Source organism: Trachypithecus francoisi, unplaced genomic scaffold (assembly GCF_009764315.1).
Source record: "Trachypithecus francoisi isolate TF-2019V2 unplaced genomic scaffold, Tfra_2.0 Lachesis_group8, whole genome shotgun sequence".
In the NCBI taxonomy this organism is placed as follows: Eukaryota; Metazoa; Chordata; class Mammalia; order Primates; family Cercopithecidae; genus Trachypithecus; species Trachypithecus francoisi.
In genome coordinates this window covers 22,300,941-22,325,819 of record NW_022681473.1, presented here as the reverse complement: position 1 = coordinate 22,325,819, position 24,879 = coordinate 22,300,941, and the positions used below count along the sequence as shown (strand labels likewise).

General features: G+C 38.1%; 1 long non-coding RNA gene across 3 annotated transcripts in view; it reads left to right on the top strand.

The window, feature by feature from the left end:
• LOC117081061 overlaps window positions 1–24,879 on the top strand; it is an 87,780-nt gene that overhangs the window by 61,436 nt on the left and 1,465 nt on the right. For 2 of the 3 annotated variants that reach the window (XR_004436070.1, XR_004436071.1), the window contains exon 7: window positions 13,270–13,518. This is a non-coding gene — a long non-coding RNA (uncharacterized LOC117081061). Of the gene's footprint in view, window positions 1–11,753; window positions 11,823–13,269; window positions 13,519–24,879 lie in introns of those variants that run through there. The other variant, XR_004436072.1, reaches the window with a different exon arrangement.

Sequence of the window (24,879 nt, the reverse complement as noted above, 5' to 3'; positions counted from 1 at the left end):
GAGAGTTCTTTGGATACACAGGCTATTTTTTGGTTCCATATGAATTTTAAAATAGTTTTTTTCTAATTCTGTGAAGAATGTCAATGGCAGTTTTATGGGAATAACTCTGAATTTCTAAATTACTTAGGACATTATGGTCATTTTCATTATATTGATTCTTCCTATCCATGAGCATGAAATACTTTTCCATTTGTTTGTGTCCTCCCTGATTTCCTTGAACAGTGGTTTGCAGTTCTCCTTGAAGCAATCCCTTGCTGCCTTATTAGCTGTATTCCTATGTATTTTATTCTCTTTGTAGCAATTGTGAATGGGAGTTCATTAATGTTTTGGCTCTCTGCTTGTCTGCTGTTGGTGTATAGGAATGTTTGTGATTTTTCACATTGATTTTGTATCCTGAGACTTTGCTGAAGTTGCTTATCAACTTAAGAAACTTTGGGGCTGAGATGATGGGATTTTCTAGAGAACTCAGAAATAAGACAATACATGTACAACCATCTGGTCTTCAACAAACCTGAAAAAAACAAGCAATGGGGAAAGGATTCCCTATTTAATAAATGGTGCTGGGAGAACTGGCTAGCCATATGCAGAAAATTGAAACTGGACCCCTTCCTTACACCTTATACAAAAATTAACTCAAGATGGATTAAAAACTGAAATATAAAACCCAAAAAGTATAAAAACTTTAGGAAAAACATAGGCACTGGAAAAGATTTCATGACGAAAATGCCAAGAGCAATTGCAACCAAAGCAAAAATTGACAAATGGGATCTAATTAAACAAAAGAGATTCTGTACAGCAAGAGAAACTACTATCAGAGTGAAGAGACAACTGACAGAATGGGAGAAAAATTTTGCAACCTATCAAACTGACAAAGGTCTAATATCCAGAGTCTACAAGGAACTGAAACAAATTTACAAAGAAAAAACAAACAACCCTATTAAAAAGTGGGTAAAGCACATGAACAGACACTTCTCAAAGAAGACATTTATGTAGCCAACAAACATATTTAAAAAGCTCAACATCACTGATTATTAGAGAAATGCAAATCAAAACCACCATGAGATACCATCTCATGCCAGTCAGAATGGTGATTATCAAAAAGTCAAGAAAAAACAGATGATGGAGAGGCTGCAGAGAGATAGGAATGCTTTTACACTGTTGGCTGGTATGTAAATTACATCAACCATTGTGGAAGACAGTGTGGTGATTCCTCAAAGACCTAGAACCAGAAATACTATTTGACCCTGCAATCCCATTACTGGGTATATACTCAAAGGAATATAAATCATTCTATTATAAAGATACATGCACGTGTATTTTTATTGCAGTGCTATTTACAATAGCAAAGACATAGAATCAACTCAAATGCCCATCAATGATAGACTGGATAAAGGAAATGTGGTATATATATACACATATATATATATATACACATATATATATATATATATATATTATGGCATACTATGCAGCAATATAAAGGAATAAGATCATATCCTTTGCATGAAAATGGATGGAGCTAGAATCCATTATCCTCAGCAAACTAACACAGGATCAGAAAATCAAACGCCACATGTTCTCACTCATAGGTGGGAACTGAACAATGAGATCACATGGACATTGGGAGGGAAACAATACACAGTGGGGTCTGCTGGGGGTTTTGGGGAGGGAGAGCATCAGGAAAAATAGCTAATGTATGCTGGGCTTAATTCTTAGGTGATGGGTCATTAGGTACAGCAAACCACCATGGCCCACGTTTACCTATGTAACAAACCTGCATATCCTGCACATGTACCCTGAACTTAAAATAAAATAATGCTTAAAAAAACAAAGTCGAAGAGAGAGGGCTCAGAACTAAGAGCTCAGTTTTGAGTACATGTTAAATTTGAGACATCCACTAGATATTCATATAGAGATCATGCAGGCATTTGAAATTATGGGAACTCAGAATTAGAGATAGAGTTTGGGAATATTAGCTTAGTTAGTAGATGATATTTAAGTTATAGGTCTGGATTAATTCATCTGTGAAGACTCAAATGAAGGAGAAGGTAAAGGGACACAGGATAGAATATCAAGGCTCCCCAACATTTAGAGTTGAAGCCTAGGACAGAGAGAAAAAATGCAGAAGATGAAGAGGAAGAACCAGCAATAGATACTAAAAAAGGGTGGCAAGATGGCTGAAATACATTATTCACAGGAGTATAAGGGACTCCTTGAAATAAACTGACACACTTAGGGAAGTTACAAAAGAAAGTCTTTACGTAGACAGCTCATCACTGAAATGATTTTGCCCTAGGATAACTGTTGAATCCCTAATTTTTTTTTTTTTTTTTTTTTGAGACGGAGTCTCGCTCTGTCGCCCGGGCTGGAGTGCCGTGGCCGGATCTCAGCTCACGGCAAGCTCCGCCTCCTGGGTTTACGCCATTCTCCTGCCTCAGCCTCCCGAGTAGCTGGGACTACAGGCGCCTGCCACCTCGCCCGGCTAGTTTTTTTGTATTTTTTTAGTAGAGACGGGGTTTCACCGTCTTCGCCAGGATGGTCTCGATCTCCTGACCTCGTGATCCGCCCGTCTCGGCCTCCCAAAGTGCTGGGATTACAGGCTTGAGCCACCGCGCCCGGCCGAATCCCTAATTTAAGAACAAAAATGAGGGTGAATCCTGGAGTGTGCTTGCTACCCTGCAATGTTTGTGTCAATCTGTTTAATATTATGGTGCCTTAACCTTAATATAAGTTAACAGATCACTTAGTATATGGAAGCATTATGCTAAGTGCTTCTTAATAAACAGACACTATTTTTATTCTCTCAACTAGTCTAAAAGAAAGTATTAATATATTAAAAATAAACATGGAAATAAGGCTTACTATGAGTCCAGCCCTGTTCTAAGCACTTTACGAAAATTAACACATGTAATCATCACAATAATACTATAATATAGGAACTGTTCCTGTTACAATCCTCATTTTACAGATAAGGAAACTGAGGCAGTGAAAAATTAAGTTGATTTTCCAAGTTCAGCTAGTAAGAGGTAGAATCAGGTTTTGAACTCAACAATCTGACTCCGTTCTGTGCAATTCACCACTAAAAGACATTGCTTCTGTATAGTACTTTGCTGTAGGCATTTTATAAATGCCATAAAGAACTACACTAAGCCAATTTAGAGATGAGGAAACTAAGCCTTGTAAAGGTTGGGTTATTTCACCAAGATCATTTGGCTAGTGAGTGGCAGATCTGAGTTTTGAACTTAGATCTCTCAAACACCAGTGCCCTCACTCTTGAATATTAATAACAAGCACCATACTATGCAAGATATAGGGAGAGAAACCAAAGTTACGAGAGAAAAAATAATTTCCTGGTCTTCCTTCTTTAAGTTAATGTCAGAAGTGAACGCAGAACTCAGATAAAGGCTCTAGCTAAAAGAACATCTCTTAGTCCATTTTGTGTTGCTATCACAAAATACCTGAGACCGGGTAATTATAAAGAACAGACATTCATTTTCACAGAATTGGTCGCTGGGAAACCTGAGATCACGGCTCTTGCTGTCTTGTAATCATCAGATAACAAGAATATCTGATGAGGATCTCCTTGTTACATTCCCACACGGCAGAAGGCAGAAGGGCAGGAGATAGTGAACCCACTTCGACAGGCCCTTTTTATAGCATCATTAATCCACTCATGAGGACAGACCCCGCATGACCACAAAAACCTCCCCACAACCCCCACCTCCCAACATTGTTGCATGGGGGATTAAGTTTCCAACACATGAATTTTGGGGAACACATTTACTGGCAGAAAGCATGGCATTAATCTTAAAAGCAAATCCCAATGTCCTTTCATTTCCTCTGTAAACAAACCTCCAGCATGATACTAAGTTTTCAGTCCACAAGCATGCATACCCCACTCCTCCATCACAATTCCTGCTTCCTATCACAAAGGAGCTACCTGGAGTCAGGTGTTTGTTTTCAAGGAATCCATCTCATTCTTGGAATGGGCCATTCTCCATCCCTTTACCCTTAGCGACTTTTCTTTTTGAACATTTCGCCTCTGTAATAAAATATCCACCTTTCATGCCACTTCTTAGAAGATAGTACGTGCTCAATAAATATCTCTTAAGTAAATAAATAAATGTCAGAGTTGTTGTATAGATCAAATCAGATAATGCCTACAAAGTACTTAGTTCTGTACCTGAAACATAGTGACTACTTGATAAATAGCAGCTGCTGTATTATTATTCTTACTGACATTCATGTTATTTTTGTTGTTGTTACTGACATTTGTTAAAGGAGGGAAAAAGTAGATACATAGCACAGCCCCAAATATACTCCAGTTACTACAAATAATTCATAGAGGAAAAAAGGGAGGTTGCTTTACTTCTGCCTAGTAGGGTGGCAAGTAGGGAGCTCAGAGAAGACTACAGCTCAGTATGGCACATCTTCTTCTCAGCATCTCCTAAGTATGAATTACATTAATTATCAGATTTATGCTGGGTTTTTATACGCAAATAAATTGAGGAAAAACAAAGATTTACTTCAAATAATTGTTTAGTAACATTGTGATTTTGTTTATTTCAATTACATAGTTATAAAATCGCTATTTTATTTACTATAGATGATTGGATATATGTAAGAAAATTGAGATAAGCAAAAAATATTAAAATGTTTTAATATTAAATATTTTTGGAAATACACATAAATAATATTATTTTTATATATGTATGTAAAAGCATACATACTTTTAGTGTTACTAAACTATTATTCAAATATTTTGTAGAAGAAATACATATATATTTCTATCTGTATATAGATATAATTTTATCTACATATAGATGTACTTCTATCATTATATAGATATATTTATTTCTAAATGTGGATATGTTTGTGTATATATGTGTATACAGAGTGATAGGAGAGAAATATGCATACATGTTTGATAGAAAAATTCTGAAAGGAGATATATATGTATTTAAATGGATATCTATATATCCCTTTAAATTTACTTATTTATTTATTTGTTCTACCACAAAACACACACACACACACAACACACACACACACACAAACCGATGGAAAACCCTCTGATTTCTTTCTTATAACTTGCTAGGGTAAAATCTACACTTAATTTGAAAATCTTTTACTTTTATCATAGTACCTCTCTCTTGTATCTTCATTGAGCAAGTAACAGAAAAATAACAAAATTCCATGATATCACTGACTGCATAAAATACTAACATCTAAAAAACAGGAGAAAGTTTTCCTCTCAATAGAACTAACTTGCTATAATTTATAGATAGACATATAGATAGATAGATATTCCTTTAAATACACATATATCTCTCTTCAGGATTTTCCTATCCACTATGTATGATACTTATCTCCCCCACTCTGTGTAGACATACACACACACACACACACACACACACACACACATATTCACATCGCTGTAACTCAAGTTTGGCTGAGATTTTTGTGGTTCTTTTTTTTTTTTTTTTTTTTTTTTTGAGGCAGAGTCTCGCTCTGTCGCCCAGGCTGGAGTGCAGTGGCCGGATCTCAGCTCACTGCAAGCTCCGCCTCCCGGGTTTACACCATTCTCCTGCCTCAGCCTCCCGAGTAGCTGGGACTACAGGCGCCCGCCACCTCGCCCGGCTAGTTTTTTTTGTATTTTTTTAGTAGAGACGGGGTTTCACCTTGTTCGCCAGGATGGTCTCGATCTCCTGACCTCGTGATCCGCCCGTCTCGGCCTCCCAAAGTGCTGGGATTACAGGCTTGAGCCACCGCGCCCGGCCTTTTGTGGTTCTTAATAACTCTGTGTATGTGGATAGGTCCTTGGGCCTACTTGCCATCTGGCAAGCATCTGTTCTAGGTTAAAAAGTAGCAAGGCCTCCAAAATACTGCAATTGGACCTTTACTTTTCTCTGATCACTCCCTACCCTTCTCTCATTCTCAGTTGTGAACTTTTGGGTGGGGCACTACTACTGTTCCTAGATGAGGAATGTACCACAGTCTGAGCCAATCGGCAAAAGGCATTTCCTTGCCACTGTGATTTGTTCATGAATTATGCACATATGATCCACTTTGGGCCAATAAGTGCATCTCAGGACATGGCAGGAGCTGCCTCTTTTGTGTCAGACCTGAGACCACCATATGGCGCCTGCAAATGAAAGCAATACAGAGGCAAAGTTTACTGAGAGACGATAAAAATTCCAACAATTGATGGTAATTTTTGAGTCCCTGCATCTGCATCTGAGTAAGTTTCACTCTGACCTCTTTAATTACATAAGCAATAAATTCCTGTTATTAATTTATCTAGTTTAAGCAAAGTTTTGCTTACGTACAATAGAAATAATTTTAAAATAACAAGTACAAATCATAGAAGCCAAACTTGAGTTTTGGTGCCAAAGTGCTTCTGCTTGAAAAGAAATTCCTTTTTGGTATAAATCAAACGGGCACAGGGAGTCAGCGTACTCGGACTTAGGCCAGCCAAGAACACATGGCCCATTAGAACAAACGATCCCATCTGTTTCCTGTGGGAAAGGCTTTTCTTTCTGTATGTTTCAAATACTCTCTGCATTCAGGGTCTTTAAATGCCAACCGTTGTTCTAGTTCCTCAAACTCAACAAGCAAATAGAAACTATAAAATTTTGATGAACATCAATCAGAAAAGAAAATCTTACAACCAGATTACGAGTTCCCTCATAAGAGAGTTGCATTTGGAAGAGAGACTTGTGTGATTCAATATACCAAAAAGTTATTTCCCCACCTGTTCTCATCAAGCTTAATGAATACCTTACACATAAAACAATCCCTTTTGTTACCGCATTCTATGTCTTGGCAAGCTTCAGACTTACCAGGTCCATTAAAATGGTACCTTCTGCACAGAGCGCAACAATAATGTCTGGGCATCATTGTCATCAAGCCTTTCCCAAATGAAAAGACAAATTCCGTATCACATAAAGTCATCAGTAAACCATCTTCGGAAATTAGAGCAAAGAGAAGAATAATGTATTCAGATATATTCAAGAGACACACAAAACGAATACACACACTGTTTTATAGTATCTACATTTTGAAGGAAACACTTTATATCTATTTTAAAAGCTTCTTGTGTTCTGTAATCTCCCTAGCCTTTCACACCCATAGCAATTTGTCCACACCTTTCTTGTGGTATTTATTACTTGCTACTTTTATTATCGTTAAATGTCTATAAGTCTTATCTTTTCTACAAGAATGTGGGCTCCTTGAGGGAAGAGATTCTGTTTATCCTCATCTCTCAGGCATGGCATAGCACAGTGGCTTGTAGACATGGAACTTCTGAAAATAAACGTTTAAGTATGTTTTTTAAAAGCAGGGCAAACCTGGATGGAGACAGAAAGCTTTTTTACTTAAAGGACATTGAGTTAAAAGAAAGTTGTAAGAGTTGAAAATTATTGTATTATAGCTCAAACGTCAGTAAATAAATTTATTCTTCATGTAAACCCAATTATTCATTCATACATATAAACTCATTCATTAATTGAATATCTATAAAAGCTATTAAAAGATCAAGAATAGAAGAGAAATTATAGCCAGCTAGTTCTACAGAGAGGAAAACTTGCTCCTTTTTTTTAGATCTTAGTATTGTATGTAGTCAGTGATATGGAATTTTCTTATTTCCCTGTTATTCTTCTTGCTCAATTAAGATGTGAGAGAAAGCTAGTATAAGAGTAAAGGATTTTCAAATTAAATGTAGACTTTTACCCTAGAAAGTTATAAGGAGAAAATTGGAGGGTTTTCCTTCTGTTTGTGTGTTTGTTTTTTGTGATAGAATAAATGTAGAGAAGATAAAAACTGAGAGAAAGAGAGAGAGTGTGTGTGTGTTTATGTAAAATTCTAAATTATCAAAGAACAAGAGACAGAATTATGTGTGAGTCCTGGAAAGACTTCTGAGCCTAGATGAAAGACACCAGCTGGCAAAAGAAATATTTCCCTTAAGCCTGTATAAAAATACCTGGATTAAGAACAGTCAGCAATTAGTGAGATAAGAATACCAAGTTGTACCTTATTCATAGCTCTTAAATACATAAATAGTTTAATGCATTGATATCTTCAATGTCCACACTTTTCTACTTGAAATTGTGGTTGTATTTATTTATTTCCCCTTGTTCACATTCAAAAAGAAATTATTAGACTCAGGTCAAATGAAATTATTAAAATACAGTCAAAAACAAGAGGCCAATAATGGCAAGAGACAAAAAGAGATCCTAAAACATTAGCTGATAAGGAGTTACTACTGTCAGAAAGAACACTTTCCTGGATGGGTGCCGTGGCTCACGCCTGTAATCCTAGCACTTTTGGGGGCTGAGGCAGGCAGATCACCGGAGGTCGGGAGTTCGAGACCAGCCTGCCCAACATGGCAAAACCCCGTCTCTACTAAACATACAAAAGATTAGCCGGGCATAGTGGCAGACGCCTGTAATCCCAGCTACTCAGGAGGTGGAGGCAGGAGAATTGCTTGAACCTGGGAGGTGGAGCTTGCAGTGAGCTGAGATGGCACCACTGCATTCCAGCCTGAGTGACAACAGTGAAACTCTGTCTCAAAAAAAAAAAGAAAAACAAAAAGCAAGCAAAAAACTTTTTGAATTTGTTCCCATTCATGTGAATATTTTTAAATCACATACTCCACCAGTATAGAGAATAAAGAAAATATATGTATTGTTATTATTTAAGTAGAATCCTTAATTTTATAAATGGAAAATAAATACATTTGTGTTCAGCAAAATAACCATATTTAAATCTGTTCTAATCAAAAACAACGTAAAAGCATTTTCTCTAATTTCTCTGTGCAGGTAGCATCGTAGTCTGCAGTTCAGACAGACAAAGAAACATTTTATTTTTTTCTATAGAAGCATAATTATCTTTCAAGATCTGGATAATGTCTTGAAATCTCAGCCAATTTTATGTTTTTCCTCTCTCCTCCCTGAGGAAGTTTCCATATTCTGATGTTCTGATAAGTTTTGTGTAGGCTACATCAGTCAAGGTGGGGATTCTGTCCTGTCGTGTCATTTCTCCGTATAGGTATCTAATGCTAAGTCCTTCATTCTGTTTCGGCTTTGGTCATTAGGTCCCCATAGGTAGCTACAGAGACATGCCTCATTCCCATTTACGTGAACCCTACAGGTACAGAGTCTTTGCTGCTTTGGTGCAATGTTTGGTGTTAGAGAAATATTTCAGCTTCTGGGACACTCTGGGGCATTCTCTGAGGCTTCAGAAGAACCTCATTGGGTTGGACTAAGCATTTTCTGGAAATATTGCTGCTTCCTAGAGTTCAGCTTAGGTGAATCTATTCTAGAAAAGATGGTCATGGTCATAGAAGGGATGGGGTTGCAAAACGTGCTGGGCCAGCAGGGAAGTGAAGCAGATTTTCTCTATTTCATATTACTCCAAACATTTTTGTCTGTGCTCGGAGCTCTCTCAATTACCTTAAGCTATTTAGGCTTTGAATGAAAGCCAGGAAGAGATTGGCAGGCTACCTTTTTTTTTTTCTTTCCAGCTTGCCACTTCCCTCTCCTGAGGCAACAGCCCAGGATGTCCTAGCTGTTTGAATAAGAAAGTTCAGGACGATGGAATTATCAGGAGGGGTGAAGAAACACATCATTTAGTATTCCAAAACTTTCACAGGAAATAAGAAAAAATGTCTGTGAGGTTATGTAGAAGAAAATTAGCATAAAGTTGTGGCTAGGTAGAAGAAATTAGCATAAATTAGAATATAACAGTCTGATTTTGCTGATCTTTTTGCCTCAAAGCAATCCTATAAAACTAAACTTTAAATCTCTTTAAAATAGAAAAACTGGTGACAAAGGTATTCTTTTCTACTGCATAGTTTTCCTTGACTTTCTGGTATGCCCTAAAACATCCTTAGGGATAAATCTTTATTGTCTTCAATAGACCACACTATTAAAAGTTAAACTTTTTCCTCTGTGAAATATATTCAATACTAATAACTGGTCATTTTGACCTTGCCCTTGGGTAACTTGGTAAGTCATGCATTTAGTTGTGTTTTGTTTTTTTTTCAAACTCCTTTGCAAATTAATTCCTTACAAACCAATGTAATATATCCGGTGTTAATTTCACTTACAGTTTATAAATTCCTTCACAGAGAAAGTGTCACTAAAGTCAGACAATGTCTTTGTATGTCTTCTGCATCATGCAATATGGAAATTTTCTTATTGATTAGATCATTTTGTTCCACATTCATTAAATGCAAATTTGTACTAGTCTGGGAGGTTATGAATAACTTGACAAAGTTGTAACTTAGAGATTGGTGAGTTTTCCTTTTATTTGAAAATGATTCAAGCATATGAAGCACCCATAAGCTTCTAATACTGTGTCCGAACCATCCACCTGGACTGCCTCTGTGTAGTAAACATGCACCAACATGCTCTGAACATCTCTTACATGTTGGTCATTGTCTACTTTCAGGGAGCCTGCCATTCCAAGGTAGGGAACTTGTGTCACCAGTCACCCCTGCTACTAGGGTACACATATGTGATCTAGACTTTGCCACTCCCATGTACCTGAGCATACTGGGTTCTGAAGGTTATAGACACATACTTCTGAGCATGTGATCATTGGTATTCTGGCAGCTGGGATGGAGGTGGCATCATGTTTCATGCAGGTAGCAGTGGCAGAGCTTCTGACATCCAGAACTGAGTATCATGGAAGCCAAACAGTAACAAGGTACAATTTCCCCCATAAAGGCCCTTTTGGTTAACTAAGAATTGTTAACCAAATTAGTAGCTCAAGAGTCTGGTTTTCATACCCTCCTGGAGAGCCATAAGTTACAAGTGATCTTTCATAAATTACTTTACTGGTTAAACTAAATGTTGTTTGCAATGCAAAATACTTTTATAGTTATTAAACAAATAATCATAAAATATCACATTTCTATGCAAAATAAACTAATCTTGTTCATTTCAACATGCTAAATTTGAAACGCTAGACATGTTTTGCATTCTAGGGGACACGGTGACCTAATCTTAGTAAGCTAATAGATTTTCACTTCTTTCTTTGTTTATACATTTGGTGCACATATTTTTGAGTTGTTGAAAGGAGGTTGTGTTTATAGGCATATTTTTTATTACTAGTATTTCAATTTAATACAGTACAGTGGAAAATGCAACTGGCCTGCCTAATACAATCACCCTAAACAACTAAGGCATTCATTATGTGAGCAATTATTGAATGCTTTCTATATACAAACTGTAGCAAAGATGAAATGCATGAAATTAATACTAGGAGATAGTCTCAGTTTTCAAGCTGTCACTATCACAGTTTCCTTGGATTAAGAATGGTATCCAAACTAGAAAAGTCTTCGTTATACCTCTATTATTTCTACTTATTTCTCAAATTAATTGCTCTTTCCATAGAACTTATTTATTACTAAGGCTATCCAAGGAAAATAACCTATTCTGTTCCTGTAGGCCTCACTGGTAGTATCACAAAACTTTGTGTTATATTTTAAAACAATATTACTATTCATCTCCCACGGACGATATTAACATAAATGTCCTTTGGGGAAACAACCAAATAAATCACTTATGTGTCTCCAACCATGGTCATGTGTCTTACAAGAATCCCAGAGCCAGCCACCCATCCTACTCTCATCCAAACCAAACCCTGCTTTGTGGTATCAATAACTAATTACATTAAAGTTCTGCATCAGTAACATAGATTGATAGTTTCATTATAGCATTTAATTAGAATTGTTTTTAATTTTTCAGGAAGAAACGGTGTAAAAGGTGAAAGAACAGCTGTTGTAGGTCACATGGAAAGAACATGATGGAGTGACAAAAAATAAACTTTGCTAGAAAAGCCAAGTGGTATTTAAGTCTTTGGGAATGCCTTATGTGAAGGGAAGGAAGTCAGCCATCTGTCATATTTCATCTAATCGATGTCTCTGAACGTTATCACTAATGTTACCTGTGTGGTATGCACAGGCAAGGGCAAGAGGAAGTACTTGCAGAAACAAGGTCTGCTCTGGCTCAGTAAATTCTATTTCCTATAACATGGCACCACCTTAGCTTCTAGGAATATGAAAGGGATCTTTGATCCCTAATGTAGCTCCTTCTTGGATAGAAAATAATAATCTTCAGGTATTAAACAAACTTGTAACAGGTATGACTATTTTTTTTAAAGGGATAACTGGAGTAAAACTCTTGCCATGCTTTAAACTGATGTTAAACTGATATCCTCTTTAAAGATGGAAAACTGGTCAGGTACGGCGGCTCATGCCTGTAATCTCAGCACTTTGGAAGGCCAAGGTGGGTGGATCACCTGAGCTCAGGAGTTCAAGACCAGCCTGGGCAACATGGCAAAACCCTGCCTCTACAAAAAATACAAAAACCTAGCTAGGCATGGTGGTGAGTGCCTATAGTCCCAGCTACTTGGGAGGCTGAGGTGGGAGGATCACTTGAGCCTGGGAGGCAGAGGTTGCAGTGAGCCAAAATTGTACTGCTGCACTCCAGCCTGGGTGATAGAGACCCAGTCTCAAAATAATAATATTTTTAAAAATTAAGATAGAAAAGTGTGACACACACACAAACACATGTTTTATATATCATTAAGGAATTTTTTTCATGTAATTGTGGGAGCTGACAAGCCTAAATTGGTAGCAGCCTGGCAGGCTGGAAACTCAGGCAGGATTTGTATGTTGTCTTGGTATAGAATTTCTTCTCCAGAAAACCTCCCTGTTTGCTCTTAGGAACTTCAACTGATAGGAGAAGTCCTGTTCACATTATCGAGGTTAATCTCCTCTACTTAAAGTTAACTGATTGTAGGTGTTAATGACCTCTACAAAATACCTTAACAGCAACATCCAGACTAGTGAAACAACTGGCACCATAGCCTCGTTAAGTTGATATAACATTTAATCATCACACCTCTTAAAAAAAGAACTCTCCACAGTTTGTTTTCAGACATCTGCCTTCAGCCCTCTTGGACAAGAATGGCATGTACCTGCATGAGTGTCATCTCTCCGTCTTCACATACACAAGGAACACACTCTTTATCAATTATGGTACTTCTTTCCAATGAGTACAGAAATACTTCTTAACCCAGTGTTCCAAATGCCACTTCCATTTTCCAGAGCTAGCGTGCAAAATAAAACATACTGACTCTCCCTTCCCAAGCAATTTAGTCACCTTGTGTTCTTAGCCTTTGCTTCTCTGCTGATTGTTACAGTATAGTTGGGAGCTGGATATTGAATATATTTGAATAGTTTTTTTTTTTTTTTTAAAGGCTTTAGGTAAAGGTGAAAGCAAGAAAAAAACACAATGGGATTAAGACTCAATGCTGGTACAGCACGACAAGAGGAGCCAAATGACAATGTGTCATAAGTCAAATAATACATACGGAAGTTAAAGCAGGTGGGAGATAGGAAGAAGAGCTGGGGAATTGTTCCACATAATGACAAAAGAAAAGAGACAAAATTTATGAACCGAAGGGGACCAGAGTGTGTCAAGAGAGGGTTTCGAGGGCAAACCCAAAGTGAGTGTTTGGATGGTGAGGAGGTTCTGAGTATATTAAGGATCCAACCTGAATTTTAAAGTTATGGACAACTGGACAGATCCAGTTGAAGAGTCACTACAGTCTTAGGTAGAATGGGACAACCAATGTTTCCTAAACCTTACCCAGCCGGGCTCAGTGGCTCATGCCTGTAATTCTAGCACTTTGGGAGGCTGAGGCAGGTGGATTGCCTGAGTTCAGGAGTTCAAGACCAACCTGGGCAACACAGTAAAACCTTGTCTCTACTAAAATACAAAAGAAAATACAAAAGAAATGCGCACCTATATAGTCCCAGCAACTCAGAAGGCTGAGGGAGGAGAATTGCTTGAACTCAGGAGGTGGAGGTTGGAGTGAGCTGAGATTGTTCCACTGTACTCCAGCCTGGGCAACAGAGTAAGGCTCAATCTCCAAAAAAAAAAAAAAAAAAAAAAAAAAACCTGATGTGTCCTAGTCTTCACAGTATACCCTATAACCTGACACAGGTTTTGGGGCTTCCTGGTCAAGGCGGGTGAGTACTGTGACACAGTTCTTCTGCTTCCACTATAGAGTCTAATTAGGAGTTCTCTGTAAGGTAGTATAAGACTGATCATTATATGATTCCAAACTGCAGCTGTAATGGTCATCTCTCTCAATGTACTGCATTGAATTTTTATTAGGTTTAATAGATATTTTATCAATCATGTAAACAATCATAATTTTATCCTCATGTTTACATTTTGTTTTCTTATTTCTCCTTATGATTTCAATAATAACCAATTTCATTCAATCAACATGCCAGGGTAATCTTTGCCCCCAAGTCTTCCTCAGGCACAGTGTCAAAGCACGAAGTCTTATCCCTTCTCTCCATCCCTTTCCTTTGTCCCGTTCTCTCTGTTCACTTATTCTTTCACTAGATTTGTATCTTTATCTAAAGATCTCTTTAGAGACTTCCTTGCTTCCATCTCTGCAACTCTAACATGTATATTTCCCCTTCCAGTAGATTCGAATCCTGAAAACATGATACTGGTAATACTCATTTCAACAATGTCTTTTTATGAGTCCCATAATCCTACAGAGTAGAATCCAAATTCCTTGACTTAGCATTCACTCTCTTCTATAATTTACACACAGCCTATCTTTTTAATATTGTCCTCAGCCATACTTCTGTTGTGAACGTCATAATTCAGGAAATTGCCATTTCCAGAAAATGTCTTACTTCTTTTTTTTTAATTTTCAGGCCATTCCACATGTATTCTGTCTACTACTTGGTTTCCATCTTCTGTTTGTCCCTTTTTCAAACCCCAGCTATAAAACTACCTCCTTTACATAAATCTTCCCTGATCTGTTACTACAGGGAATTTCTTTTCTTTTTGATGAACCACTACATCACTTGTAGCATATAGTATTTGATTATAATTACCTAGGAATAGACTGTATTCCCTTATTGTATAAACTCCTTGATGGTAAAATTTTTTTTTTACTCATTTCTCTTTTGCCAGTAGTAGCTTTGATAAATTAAATGTACACTGTATTTGGTAAATGAAATAATATATTGAAGAATGAGTCAATCCTTGGAGCAAATTCATTCTTGAGTCATCTCTTCTAATCCATGTGAATAGAAGACTTGGTTAGCAGAGATAATTACAATTTCAAGAAAATCTCTCAGTTCCACGGTACACATCTCTCTAACAAATCATTCTTCTGAAGCAAACTGTAAGTATCAAAAATATAATATGAGTTATTTTCTCCACTTCCTTCATCCACTCTCATTTATTCTTACATTCTTTCATTCACCAAACATTTACTGTGTTTTTAATGTATGTCGTCCTAATGCTAGAAATTAGAACTGTAGAGAACATAATTCCTACCTTCAAGAGGCTTTCTACTAGATGCAATAGAGATGTTAACTTTAGCATAATTAAAGTTTAGTATGACAAGTGTTCTAGCAGAGAAATAAAGGTGGCCTTAGAAGGTAAAAGATGAGTCACCAAGCCAAATCAAGACTCAGTTAAGAATTCACCAAGACAGTAATGTCTGAGTTGAATGTTTAAGGGAAAATTGAAGTTGCATAAATAGACACTTTTGGAGGAGGTAGTCCTCCAGGGAGAACCTCATATGTGAGGGCACAGAGGCAAGGGCAAGCAATACGGGCTCTCTGACTTGCAAACAGTGGACTCACAGAAGACAATATTAGAGTGATGTGTTAAGTTTTTGATGGCCATTGTAACAAATTGGCATAAACCTGGTGGTTTAAAACAGCATAAATTTATTCTCTGACAGTTCGGGAGGCCAGAATTTGGAAATCAGTTTCAATGAGCTGAAATCAGGGTGTGGTATCAGCAGAGCCACATTCCTTCTGGAGGCCCAAGAGGAAACCTGTTTCCTTGCCTCCCTCAGATTTTGGTGGCTGTCCACATTCCCTGACTTGTGCCTGCATGCTTCCAAACTCTATTTCCATCATCATGCTGCCTTCTTCTTTGTGTGGCCATCTAATCTTGGTCTACTTCCCTGTTATAAAGAGGCATGAGATGCCATTTAGGACCCACCTAAATTATCCAGGATGATCTTCCCATCTCAAAATCCTTCACTTAATCACATCTACAGAGAACTCACCTTTCCTCCCAAATATTGTAGTACCTAGATTGCTTCCAAATACATGAAAGCACAGGTAAATGCTCACATTCCCCTAAAGAAGGAAATTAACTGAACTATTGGCAATACCTTGACATCATATTGGAGTAAAAAGCTAAAGCTCTGACCCAGAAACAAATTTATTTTTTCATTAGGAAAAAAGGAACAATTTATGTGGTTCTTTAGATAAAAAAGGAAAATCAGAGAGGAGAAGTAACAGGAGAATGGACGCAGGGGAGAGAAACCAGGATTACAGTAAACTCTATGTATCAGCCAAGATGCTGTAAGTAATATGGGAACAGAATTTAACAGAGGAATTAGAATTTGGACAATTGTGGCATAGCTGAGGAAATGAATGTCTGGCAAGGTGACCGAAAGATTAGGGAAACTTTAATCAATCAGTCTGTCTGAAGTACTGATGTGGATGGAGTAGGGTCCAAGAATGTGTGGCTCTTGAAATGAAACACAAAGATCAAGCCAAGTAGAGATCTGTGGACCCTGCTGCTTCTGGCAGAAGCCCTTGACTTCAGATAGCAATGTCCTCAGTGGGCCCACAGATAGTGGTCTGGTGGTGGGCTTGGAGCCACAGTTGTGAAGAGAACCAATCATTGAATAAACAAGTGAATGCAGAGGAAAATGAAGACAAGCTGGGATGCTCAGGGCACCTCTTTGTACACCTGCCACAATCTCTCTTAGTCCATTTTCTGCTACTATTAAAAAAATACCAAAGACTTGGTAATTTGTTTTTGTAAAAAAGAGATCTATTTGGCTCATGAAGGCTGGAAAGTCCAAGAGCACAGCTCCAGCATCTGGAAAGAGTTATCCCATGGTGGAAAGGCATCACATGATGAAAGAGCATGTGAGACAAAGAGGAAATCAGGTTGAATTCATCCTTTTTATCAGGAACCCATCCTCACAATAACTCACTCATTCCCACCATAATTAGCCTTTCCATGAACGCAGAGCCCTCATCACTTCTGAAAGGTCTCATCTCTTAATACTGCTACAGTGGCAATACAATTCCAGTATGAGTTTTAGAGAAAATTTTTAAACTAATTCAGCCTCTGACTACAACAGTCTTCTAAGAACACGGACTTCAGCTTCAACTCCCTTTAAATTCAATTCACCTTTAAATCCCATGCAATTTCTTCTTTTGGCAAACTATTATTTTATGGTTTGCTTTACTTAATAACAGAAAGGGTTTTTTTTTTTTTTCTCTTGTTTCATTGATCATGGCTACTATTAGAGATCCCTCGTCATAACTAAACTGACACAACACATTCCGGTAGAGCCTATGAGATGTGCAAAAGGAATCCGAAATAATTTCTTTGAGTGAAACTTTTATGTGACTCAAGAGAAAGGGTGATTTCACATCTGGGTCAAGATAGGAAAGTGCAGAGTAGTATTCATGGAAGAGGCAGGAGGCAAACAAAATGCTGAGAATAAAACTTCTCCCCCAGATTCATTAATATCTTGAAGAGCTTCTATAGCCACAGGAGACTAAGCCAATTTACCTTAATCTTGACAGACAAAAAAGCTTCCCTCTAACATGCTGCGTTACAATTTATCAAATTCTGAAAGTCAGGAGCTTAGGAGAGAAATTCAAGATGATTCTAAGCATTCACAGCATTAAGTCTCTGGAAATACTCCCCGAAATCTTTTTTCCCCTATTGGATTTATTTCTTTTTGCTTTACTTAATACTCAAAAAGATTTGGTTGTTTTTTTCATTGTGTCAATCTGTAAATCTGACTTCAAACTCTCAGAATTTTGGATTAGTTGCTTTTAGAGACTCAGAGGACAAATCCTGCCTTTGCCTCTTGGTGGGATGAGAAATTCTTATCTGAGCTAACAAACAGCAAGATTAGATTATGAATTCCTAGTGTCTCCCATTATAGTTCATGCTGCAGGAAGCAGTTCTAGAGAGTGTGTTAACCTGGTCTTTGTTCAATTATGTGCTTGACTTGTGTCCTTGAGAACCTAATGTGTATGTACACCCTGGACTATTAAAATCTATTTGAATTCCTGTAGGAGTCTGATGGTCTTCAGATCTCATGGTCTCTCAGAGAGGCACCTCATACGTAAGAGGTAACTGGTGCCAGTTAACATAGACACTAGTCTCAGTTTCATGAGTATGAACTCATGGATAGTTTTGATGTGAATAATCTCACCTTATCATTAGTAGTAAATATAAATATATATGTGTGTGTGTGTGTGTATGTATGTGTGTGATATATATATATATATATATATATATATATATATAAAACACAGCAACTGATATTTTACAAACTGCTTTTGCAAACATTTGTGTTTCATAACAGTGTAACTACCCAAGGGGTTCTTTGTGCCAGCTGCCCAGATAGAGCCAATTTATCAAGACAGAGGAATTGCAGTAGAGAAAATGTTTAATTCACACAGAGCCGGCTAAATGGGAGACTGGAGTTTTACTATTTCTCAAATCAGTCTCCCCCAAAATTCGGAGACTGGGAGTTTCTAAGGATAATTTGGTCAGTAGGGGGCCAGGTTGTGGAGAGTGCTGATTGGATAGGTCAGAGATGAACTCCTAGGGAGTTGAAGTTGTCTTCATGTGCTGAGTCAGTTCCTAGGTGGGGTCCACAAGACCAGATAAGCCAGTTTACACATCTGGGTGGTGCCAGTTAATCCATCGAGTGTAGGGTCTGAAAAATATCTCGAGCATCAATTTTAGGTTTTAGAATACTAATGCTATCCTCAAGAGCAACTGGGGAGGTTTAGAATCTTGTAGCCTCCAGCTGCAAGACTCTTACACCATAATTTCTAATCTTGTGGCTAATTTGTTAGTATTACAAAAGCAGTTTGGTCCCCAGGCAAGGAGGGAGTTTGTTTCAGGAAATGTTGTTAACATCTTTGTTTCAAAGTTAAACTCTAAACTAAGTTCCTCCCAGAGTTAGTTTGGGTTACGCGCCCAGGAACAAACAAGGAAAGCTTGGAGGTTAGAAGCAAGATGGAGTGGGTTAGGTCAGATCTCTTTCAATGTCATAATTATCTAAGTTATAATTTCTGCAGAGGTGATTTTGACACTGCTTCATGGTAGGCAGGGTAAAAATGTTATTCCTATGTTAATGATAAGAAAACCGGAAAACAGAAAAGTGAAGACTCTTCCCTAAGTTAGTATAGCCAATCAGTATCAGAGCAGATCTCAAATTATTTCCAATCCACACTTGAATGGACATAACTATCTTTTCAAGCGTTGAAAATAAATTTACAGGAAATATCACATTCCACGTCCAGTACTATCTGGGGAAAAAAGGGGAAGATACTTATCTTTCACTATAAAAAGAAAAACCAAGTCCCTGGATGCTAAGTGCCCAAAGATGCTGTATTAGTTTGTTCTCACACTGCTAAAAAGAACTACCTGAGACTGGGTAATTTATAAAGAAAAGAAGTCTAATTGGCTCATGGTTTCGCAAAATGTACAGGAAGCATGGCTGGGGAAGCCTCAGGCAACATACTGTCATGGTGGAAGGCAAAGAGGAAGGAGGGACGTTTTACATGCCCTGAGCAGGAGAAAGAGAGAGAGAAGCGGGAGGTGCTACACGCTTTTAAACAACCAGATCTTGTGAGAACTCACTCACTATCACGAGAACAGCAAGAGGGAAATCTTCCCCCATGACCCAACCACCTCCCACCAAGCCCCTTCTCCAACACTGGGGATTACAATTCAGTAAGATTTGGGTAGGGACACAAATCGAAACCATATCAAACACCTAGCCAGTCAAATGCAAATAAGTAAGACCCCAAAATGTCATATCTGAGCTCTTTCTCAGACCCTTGTTTCTAATCAAACCAAATAAAACATTAGGGAAGTGTGGAAAGCAAGAAGATGTTTATTCCAAAGTAAACAGCCTGTATACCCTACCTCTGGTAAGGGAGTCTGCCTTTTTTATTTTAATTGATAACTTAAAATTCCTAGTCAGCCAAATTACATTTTATTGCATATTCCAAGATACCATAATGATAATTACTCTTCTAGAAAACAAGACAGTTTGCTGTTATATCCAGAGAGGCAAGGAGCTAAGTTTGTGCTTGATGAATTACAACCAATGGGTGCCACTAACTTTCAAATGTGCTATTACATTATTTAACTTTTAGAGAGAATAATAGAGTTCTTGATCATTAATATGATTTTAATATCTGATAGTTCAAGAGGGTAATAATGTTGTAGAGCTAAGACAGGAGGAAAAGGTAAAATTATCACTACTGGTGATTCATTGCTGGTATGTGATGCTAAAAATATGCTTTATTACTTGATTTTAACTTAATAATTCAGAAGAAAAAGTAACAATATAGAGAGTCAGAAAATGGGGAGTGACTAAATTCTCTCTTTTTTTCTACATAATTCAATAAAATTGAAATTTGAAGGTGTTTCAATTATCCAGAGGACAAGATGTTTGCTCACCAAACATTTGCTGAACAGCTACTATGTTCAAGGCCCTAGACTAGTAATCCAATCTCTAAAACTCCCTTTCCTCAGGTGCTCTCAGTTTAACTGTGGAGTAAGATGGGAAAAGAATAAATCATGTGGCCAGGCACAGTGGCTCACGCCTATAATCCCAGCACTTTGGGAGGCTGAGGTGGGCGGATCACAAGATCAGGAGTTCAAGACCAGCCTGACCAATATAGTGAAACCCTGTCTCTACTAAAAGAACACAAATTAGTGGGGCATGATGGTGCATGTCTGCAGTCCCAGCTACTCGGGAGGCTGAGGCAGGAGAATTGCTTGAACCAAGGAGGTGGAGGTTGCAGTGAGCTGAGATCACACTACTGCACTCCAGCCTGGGTAACAAAGCAAGACTCCATCTCAAAAAGAAAAAAAAAAAAAAAGGAATAAATCACATTGTACTACATTCTACCATATAGAGGAATTACTTTCTCTTCCTGGATCAGCCCAGGAAAGCTCACAGAAAAGGTGAAAGTAAGTAAAGATGAGTAGTTCCTTTATCTAAAAAAGAAAGCAAAGTGAAAGAGGAAGGATAAGTGTCCATGTGCCTGGCCCTGTGACAGAAGATGCATATATAAGGCAGGGGTTTTGTCTGTGTTGCTCAACTCTTGTAGCCCCTGTGTGACCTGCTGATGTCACTCAATAAACATTTATTGGGCAAAGAAATGAACCCTAGGTACAAGGATAACAGAATGTGAGAATTGTTTTTATCTTGACTCATGTTCGACCATAATTTTGCATTTGTCTCCTTTCTGATTCAGGTTCACAGTTCATTCTTAGCAATGCCAAGATACAAAAACTTCTGAAAACCAAAAGTATTTTCCTAACTCATTTGGTGTCAAAATATAACCTGACTTGATCTCATTTAGTGGAAAAACCTGACCTGGAGTGACATAAGGCTATATTTAATCTAAATTTACTCTAATTAGTGGGAATATTTACTGAGAAAGTAATGGTGTTTGGCAATGTGGTGCTGCCCCAGACCTCGCTGGGGGTGTTATATAATATGCATTACGTGTACCACTTTAGCACCTTTTCAAGATCGGAAAAATGTTGAATTATAAAACACATTTGCCCCAAGAGTTTCAGATAAAGGATTGTAGACCTGTAAAACATTACAAATGAGCCTGATGAAATTCACAGATCCTATAAAAAAGCCTTTGCTTCTTTACCTCCTTCTGGCTTCTTGTTCAGGGTTTGTCTTATGCCAATCTCAGTGCGTGTTATTGTGTGGCCTTACTGTGGCCCCAGGTAATTGCTGCCCCATGTATGGGCTCCACGCTAGTCCAGCCCCTGTTTGTGGCTGGCCCTGCCAGGGGCCCTGTGTTAATTTCAAATGTCCAAAGACACTTTGCACATCTGACCCTGATGCACTGTCACCATTTTAGGGACCATACCAAAGTACGGCTATAGAACTGTCATTTGGTCCCAAGCCTATGGTTAAACTCTGATGCCAAATCACCTTTCCTGTCCCTCCATCCCTCAAACCATTGCACCCCTCTCACACAAAATGTGTTACCAAAACCAGCGTTGTCTCAGATACTGAAATTAATACTAGTTAGATATTCTCTAAGAATTCAGCCACAAGTTACAGATAATCTTTAATGGTAACAGAGACAAGGTTCACCAGATGGAAAGAGAAAGTAGAGTAAGAAATTACGTTCACCTGATGTGAATGGACTATTTTTGGGTGCCTCCGGAACAGTAAAGCTCAATACGCTAAAGGAAAAAGTACAAAGAAGCAAGGAAACCAAGTCAAAGACATTGTCTATTGCAAATCTTGCCAAGGACAAACTCTGAACTCAAAAATAAAGACATTCTGCTTGTTCCGAGCACCTAATATGTATTAGATGCTGCAGCCAATGATTTGTTGCCTCATAGAATCTTCACAATAACCAGTAAGGTAAGTTTAGATACCTTTATTTTACAGAGAAGGAGAAAGGCATATTAGGATTGAAAAATTTCCCCTAAATACATAGACCTTGGACAAGGCAGACCTGGGAGTAGGTGTGTTCCCCATACTATGCAGCTCTGCCTCATACAACTCTGTGCTTAAGGCCACATGCTAAAGGACACTGGCCTTGACAAAAAGAAGGACCCTTACTCTGTACTTCTAGGAATGTATAGAATACCCATCTCATCACTGATTAGCAGTAACCAATAATGAATTGTGAATAGGTGATGGTTTTATCCATAGGCTCATCTGATGTATTATTACTGATATCAATAGCAGTGGCATGTTGACCAGCTACTGGAGCCTGGGCCTCATGCTGAGCACTGATCACGAATCATCTTCTCATTCACCCTGCCAGGAAGGCATTATAATCCCTGCGATTCAGAGAACTTGAGTAACTTGCCTGTGATTCCTCTGCTAGCAAGTGGAAGACAAGAGATTTAAATACACAATTATCTAAACATATGCTGAAGCATGAGCTAAAACACATGCTCTTTCCTCACATCATGCTGTAACACTTTCCAATAAGAATCTATTGTTGGCATTGAATCCTAAGAGCCGTATCTTTTTCACAGCACTCACCCTTGAGCCATTATTGAAGGAAGATGGAAGGTTCATAGTAGCACCACATTTTCCCTCTCCTAAGAAACGAGAAACACAGAAGCACATATGGACTTTGGAGTGCCCTAGAAGGACCACCTATGACTCACCATGCTATGACTTCAGAAATAAGAAGACAAAATTATTTAAATAATTATACTGTAATCCACTCACTCTTCCTGCACATTGAGAAATCCATCTGTGAGCTGCTTGAGTTCAGCCAGCTCTCCCACCTGTACAGCATTGTGAGCTGCTTGAGTTCAGCCAGCTCTCCCACCTGTACAGCATTGAGGCCATACTGCACCGAGCCGTGAACAGGCCACCAGTGGTTTTTTGTCAAGTGATGTGATTTTTCAAACCTTGCTCACCTATTACAAGACAGCATGGATGATAGGGCACACAGACATAGAAAAATTACCCCTACTCTTCTCCTGGGAAAATACTGCAGCAAGAATATTACCTTCTAGCTGTAATATAGGATGGAATTAAAAAAGAGAACTATGCCATTAGCACAGAGCTCTGCATCTTTCCAAGCCTTCTTCCTGCAGCCATATTCTCCATGACCTATGAGGTGCCCCTTCATATTGCAACCCCAGCACCTAAGAACTGGATAATTCAGTGATTTTCAACCAGGGAAAATAGGCCTACCCCACCCCTGGGTAGTAGTATCGATGGAGGAGTTTAGAAATGCGTGTGGGGTATGAGAAGTGCAGCTATGGTGACGTGAATGGAGAGCTGGTCTGTCTTTTAGTTAAGGGAAACCAGAAATATGTGAGCCTGTTCCACAAAATATCAAGACCAATTCTTCTGTTGCAGGGTATGGCCATAGAACTGTCATTTGGTTCCAAGTCTATGGTTAAACTCTGATGCCAAATCACCTTTTCTGTCCCTCAATCCCTCAAACCACTGCACTCCTCTCACACAAAGTGTGCTACTAAAACCAGCGTTGTCTCAGATCCTGAAATCTGATTCTCTAAGAATTTAGCCACAAAAGAAAAATAATGGAGGGAAAGAAAGTAAATGGAGAAAAGAATACAATAATTCTTAAAGTTACAGATAATCACATTTCTTGATTTTTAAATACAACTTTAGAAAAACTAGGAATCAACCTAAACTAATATAAAAAAATAATTTTGCTTATCATTGTCCTATGGTTATATTTCTCTCATGCTCCCCTCACTCTACATCTTTAACCCCAAATTTAATCACTGACAGAAACAGATGGTTGGGATATGACCATTTAATTATCTGGTTCTACACCAAGTAGGGTATTTTTTTGGCTGAGTGTACGAATGTACAATGTATTGCACGTGTCACCACACAACGGCGTTCAGGCAAATTCAACCATAGCCTGTTTTTGTGTGACCTGGAAGCAAAGAGTGACTTCTACATTTTTAAAGGGTTGTTAAGAAGAAGGAAGAAGAGGAGAAAAAGAAAGAGGAGGAGAAGGAGGAGGAGGAGAAAAATATTTAACGGAGATCACATGTGGCCTCACATAGCCTAGAATATTTACTATATGACTTTTTACAGGAAAAATGTTCTGATCCCTGTCTGCATTAATAATTTTTAACTCAAGCATTTTGAGACCAGGGATAGTGATAAGGCCTCTCCTGAGAAAATATTGATCAGTCTCAGCACCATGCAAAGAGGTTCCTAACTGAGGATATATTTTAAATAACAAAGATGTAGAAAAGGCAG